At 36.4% G+C, this 6426-nt stretch overlaps 1 protein-coding gene across 5 annotated transcripts in view; it reads left to right on the forward strand.

Annotated features, from left to right (window-relative positions):
- SYT1 (synaptotagmin 1) overlaps positions 1-6426 on the forward strand; it is a 356060-nt gene that overhangs the window by 302478 nt on the left and 47156 nt on the right. The gene's annotated exons all lie outside the window — the stretch shown is intronic.

Here is a 6426-nt window from a genome sequence, read left to right on the forward strand (position 1 = left end):
TTTTGTGTTTTCTGAAACTTAAGGCTTGACTGGGTATAACAGAACTCATTCTAGATTTAAAAAAGGAAATTCATTATATATCGCATTCCAGTCCAAGACAAGGTCTGACGAGTTAAGCAGTCAGATAGTGCCCTCTGTACTTTCCTTCTCTCCTGTTGCCTGGAGATAAATATGGACTATTCAGGCAAGAGAAAAAAAAATCTGACTACAATTCCTATTGTCTGTTTAATCTCACAAAATGTGAACATTTCCCTACAATGTTACTGATAATACATAATAGAGGAACTCATCACAGGTCACTGTGCTGACTACTGTCTGAGGTGCTAGGGTAATTGTTTCTGCATTTGAAGGGCTCAGGTGTGATTGCTCCCATGCACAGATTTGGGACTGTTCTGCATTTACATGTACACCAGCAATCAAAATGACAGTCTTGCACTTGTGGGAGTCGATGAGGTTGATACCTACAAATAGTCCTCATAGTAAAGCTAAGCACGCAGTGAATGAGGTGATGTACACCATCTCTAAGGGAGGGCACAGTCAGCACGTGTGACACCAGGGCTGTGTCCTGGGGACCTGGCGGAGCTCCACATAGGCTTCTGTTCTCTGCTGTGTCTGGGTTCTCAGACACAAATTACTTTCTGAATTGCCAATTAGCTGAGACCAAATTAAATAACAAGGTGCTTCATAAGGAAAGGTCTTTGCAGAAGAAGTTTATTTTATATACCTTCTCTTAAAAACCATTGAGAATAAGGATGTTTCTATCACAGCTCCAGAACTGAACACTTTGACAGCTGTCACTAACACACATATGATGTAATTGCTCACTTTGAATAAACAAGAAACAAACAAAATGATAGAAGCAAGAGTTATATACAAAGTGCACATCGGAATGGGGGCATGCTCGAAGTAAGCCTGGAGGTTTTGTTTACTGCTTCTGATGAACAATAACAGGAGAGCCTTCATAAAGTGAAAGGAAACAAAGTCTCATACCAGTAGCCAGTTATCGTTCTTTTATTTTACTTGCTTCTAAAGTCTTCCACTGTACAACAGCAGATATCATAAAATAAAAGACATCAAAATGTTGTTGTGGTTGTTACCTGAATCAAATCTAATTTTTTGAACACCCATTCTAAAATGTGAACACACCACTAATTGTTTCCTCAATGCCTGTACTGAACCGATTGCAAATTACAGTTCTTAAGAACATTTCCTTCATAATTGTTTCCTAATGAAAAAATACATTCTCTTAGTGAGGAAGTGTGATACTTTTTGACTACAGTAGAGGTCTAAGAGCCAGAACGTCTGTATTCTTTTACAAATTTTGAAAGACGTGATGGTTAATGGCTACAAAACCCCTAAGAAAAGAAAGTGGCAGGAGAAGTACCAATGGACTGAAGATCTTCTATCAACTTGAGATGAAAAATATAATGCATTGTTGGAAATGAATGTGCTTACTCTCCTTTATGTGATGAAGTGCCAGAACAGAATAAAGGACGTTCAAATGTATTTCTAGGGGATGACAGGTTTTGTTCTTCTTTTTTAGGGCCATACCAAACTAGAAACATCTTGTACTCTCTGAGACAAACAAACCCAATGGGATACCATAGTTGTAGTAGGAATTCAAAAGTCCCTGACAGTGATAAATGGCAGTTAGTGTGGTACACCTGAGGCAGTAATTATAGATGAAATAACATTGGTTTAAAGTGGATACAGTATCTTTCATTAGGGAATTTATCTTTTGAATAAATTATGCAGAAATAACTTGAAATCCAGCTGAGATTCTGTTATTATTCACACTAACTAATACCTAATCTCAGAGTAAGGTACTGTTAAGTGGTAGTGAAGGTGGCAGGATTTTATCTCGATTAGGGAACACTTTCCCCACTAGTTCGTTATTTTCTCTAGACACTAAAATTGCTTTTCACTTTGCAAAACTGAAAGTTTTGCATTGCAGTGGAGGTGGGAGAACACTAACAATCAAATATTATCTCAGACTGAATGCTACCTATATACTCAACAGCACTTACTGTCACCAAGGGGAGAACATTAGCAAGAGGTGAAAATTACGTAGGTGTCACAGATGAAAAAAAAATCTTAGACGTTTGTCAAAAATTGCTGAGAAGTGTCTAGTTTTTGAGTTTAGGATCTTTTTTTTTATTCTCTCCTATATTGGAGAAGATGCTGGAAAAGGAGAAGATAGACACTTGGAAATGGCTCCTCTTTCTTCTCCATCTAGCCTTTCTGCCTCTCAGTGGAGTTTATCCGCATTGCACAAAGGAGAAGCAAGGCTCTGGCTCCTGCAGGAGGTCTGACAGCACTGCCAAGCATTCACAGCAAACAGCAGGCAACTCTGCAGTCTCCTTCTGGCTGCTGCCCTGCACGTTTTAAGTATAACTGCTTCTAGTGAATATCTGCTATACCTTTGCTCCTCAGTGACGTGGAAAGCTTTAGCAATTATGCATCTGTTGTCCCAATACAAAGACCAAGTCAGTCACTGTGGTTCAGTAGTATTCTGAACTTCTTGTTAATAATAATTTATTAAAAATTGGAATGCATCCCTAACTGTGGTCAATCATACTTTAAAACATTATTGGTTTTCAACATGTATATTTATGCTGTGCAGAAACAGAGCCCAGTTAAGAAAGCACCTATCAAAAGCAAGAGAACAATCAAAGTAGTTTTAAAATACCATCTTTCCTAGCATGGCTACAGTTGTTCTACTGGTGAAACCTTAATCCAGCTAGTCAGCCTATGTGTCCAATTTAATGGTTACGACACTTGAAAAAAAAAAAAAAGTCTTTATCTCCCGCATTTTGAACTTTTCCATAAATTTTATTAACAGTCAAAAGCCTAGCATAAATTACTTCAGACAGATGATAAAAGACAACAAACTAATCATCAAATTCATTAGACTCCTTGTAGCAAAACCAGATCACCCATCTGAGCAATAAACTCCCAGGTCTTAAACTTAATTGCAACATCAGGCTGTGACTAAAGCAAACCTTGGCTCAAATACGAACTGTTCAGCCTGAGCTCATCAAGTCACCACAACAAGTGGAAATTATTACTTCTGGTGAGGAAGGGCCTCTGGCAAACAATTATGCATGTTTTAAAATGGCATTTTAATTATTTAAATTATATTCAAATGCATTTTTAATGAAACTGACATCTGGCAGGTGATATGTAGGAATGTAAGCTATGAAGAAATTATTTTTATTTGTTGGAATTTGGTAAACTGGGGTTACATGGCTTTATAGGCATATTTCACCCAAAATTTCTAAGAGGCTTAGAAGCTTATGTCTTACTGAAAATCAAGGGAACTTAGACTCTCAAGTCACCGTATTATTTTAATTGCCTTTAGATGACTTGCAAAACTGGAAGATTTCAAAACCAGCTTGCCATTTAATCTCTCCAAACAGCTGATAAAAACACAGTCCAACTAATTCCTTGATAAGGGCACAGTGCAGCTCAGCAATGCATTTCAGTTTACAAGGGTTGTCTATGAATTACAGTACATTATTCAGGTTTACAATCCCTTCTGCTCCAGAAAGAAAGCAGAAATTATCTTTATATTATTATACCTTGTGAGATATACAATTATAACTTGTGAGATATTCATTTAAATCAGAATGGTAGTGATTTCAGTTACTGATTTAAATGAGTATGAAACTTTTATCTAAATTCATTTTAATCTTGTGTTGTATTTGTATTTTTTGCTTGTTTTATAAAGAAAAAGAAATGGTAGCTTAACCCTTAGCACATCTGACAGCAGATAAATGCATACTGTAAAATAAATAGTGGTTTTTTTTATTTTATAGGAAGATTCCCAATATTAACACACTTTTATATAGGCAATTCTATAGATTTCAATGTATTTAGTTGTAGCCTGCATTTATATTCATTTTTGTTCCCAATATGAAATAAAAGCTTTCATTTCAATTTTCTAGTAGCTTTCCCTGCTTTGACTGAGAAATTGAAATACATTACCTGAGACAGGCTGGCACCTGAACAGACCATTGTTGTGAGTGTTTAGCTACGCAGGCCCTTTGGCTTAAATGCCTTTTCTTAAGAAGTTCAGTGTCTATATGTATTACTGACAAAATATTGTTTCATTTCTAAAAAGTTTCATCTCTTAGTAGCTAATAATAAGTGTAAGCTTTAACATAGCATATCGTCTTTTTAGGATTAATTTCAGCAAGGTTTATTTCTTCTAATAAAAAAAAAACAGACACTGCATTTTTGTTTTATGTGTTGTTTTAGTATACTTAGCTTTCAGTCAATCTAATTACTAGGAATGTATCCTAGCAGGAAGCTTTTTCTTCCCTTTATCTCCTTCGTGTTGCTGCCTCTCAACATCCCTGAGGTCAGACTCAGGTTACCAATGGGGAGGTGAGGACCTAACTGGCATGGGCTCAGATCCTGCTTAGGCACTGTGGTTTATAGAAATTATTCAGATTATAGAAAACCCCAAACTGTATCCATTTATGCCAATTTAATGCTTAAGAAGAACTGCAAAGACTGATTGGATCCGTGTGATCTTCCTTCTGCAGGAACCTGCAGATACCACACAGAAGAGAAAGCAGCCCATAACCCAGCCCATGATGTGTGAAAGCTAATCTCAATATTTATGAGTTATAAATAGAAAATACATAGCACCTCTTTGTATCTGTCAAGCAAATACTATAAATCTGAACTATCTCTGGGGACCAAATTATAAAAAAGATTATAAAAGATTTGTAAAATAAAAAAATGTTTAGAGACCGTTTCTTTGAAGACAGAATGAAGGCTCATGAATTATGCAGTCAGAGCATTCACTTTAACAACTTCATTAAAACATAAGAAACCTTAAAAGCTATCTAACATGAATGTAATAATATGTGAAGAGAAATACACTATTGGTGCCATGGCCTTCCTATAATCCATATTGTAAGCATAACTCCATGAATATTAAGGGAAAGAAAAACAGCCTTACTAAAAGACAAAATTAAAATAAAAACACAACAGCTGCATTTACATCTAGCCTAATCCAAAAGAATGCAACAGAGATCAGTACCAACAAATATTTTAAGATCTCTACTTTCAGTGAGTATTTCTACAGTATCTAATATTTCAATATCTGTACTGCAGTACACTGACGGGCAGAACTTCCAACAGTAGATGGCTGCAACAATACATTTCTCTAACAATTGCGAAACAGCCTTGCAGCATCACAGTAAATTCACTTTGGGCTCCGACAGTGGTGATGGGATCAGTCACCAAATCTCTGTCATGTCAAAATCCTTCTCGCCTTCACAGAACAATATTTTTGTTGGTAACATCTTCCCTAGGACTGGGCAGTGATGGGGGCAGGGGGGGGTTGTCCGAAATGGTCCTCTTTCAACGGCTAAATAAGGTCTAAGCTTTCTTCTACTCACTACTCAAACCTTCAGCATTAAATCGTGTGAAGTAACGAGCCTGATGAAGGTAATTCCAAAATCAAAAGACAGTAAAAATTGAAACATATTCATCATAGAAGCCATATTAATGGATACATAAACTCTGGTATTTTAGGGCATTTTGGAGGTTCTTATGAGGAAGCTGCTAGCTAATTGTCCATTTTGGAGCAAGTACACAATTTCCACTGAATCATTTGCCACAGGCTATTTCACACAACAATATATTGTATGAGATGAACCATCAAATGCAGCAGCTCCTACAAAGAAGCGAAGTCAAATTGTTCTGCTCTTTTTTTCCTCTTACACTTCAAATGAGGAAAAAGAGATTGTGCTATCTGGTTACCAGTAAAACTGGACAAAACCTGTAGGCATTGCTCTGAAAAACCTTAGTAACCTTAGGACAAACACTGTGCCACAAAAGCGCCTGGGCTCAGGAGGTGTTTGAACAACTTCTTGATTTGAGAAAGGAAAGAAAGCTTATTGTACATGTACATTTCCTTAATCATACATGCTGACCAAAGGTACAGGAGATCAGGACCCACCTGTATGGACTCGGCCAGCAGTCAGAATTTTATAGCATTGCTGTTGATTTCCTCCCTCCTTCCCCAAAACAGAGAACCTGGAAACTTCTCATTCTTTTATTTGAATATCCACATCTAAATAATGCATTTTTGTGTGTGTGTGTGCTTCTTTCTGATTAAATTATAGTGTGTTTTTATTTGGTTATGCATTCCCAGAGCAAGTGTGAAGATGTGTGTGTTAATTACTTATATGAAAATAAGATGGTTAATACTTAGGTTTTCAAGCTCTACTAAAATTTCATAGCAATATGAGTGGCTGTAAAATAGATGTAGAAATACTGTAGATAGATTCAGGCATCCTTAGGGAAATTAGTCAGTTCTCTTACGAGCAAGTTTAATTTATTTTTACTCTCTGAAAATGGCAGTCTATTTCTTTTTATTTTTTTTAATGGATTGGAAGAAAAAAAATA

The sequence above is a fragment of the Cygnus olor genome, chromosome 1, assembly GCF_009769625.2.
Source record: "Cygnus olor isolate bCygOlo1 chromosome 1, bCygOlo1.pri.v2, whole genome shotgun sequence".
Classification (NCBI taxonomy): Eukaryota; Metazoa; Chordata; class Aves; order Anseriformes; family Anatidae; genus Cygnus; species Cygnus olor.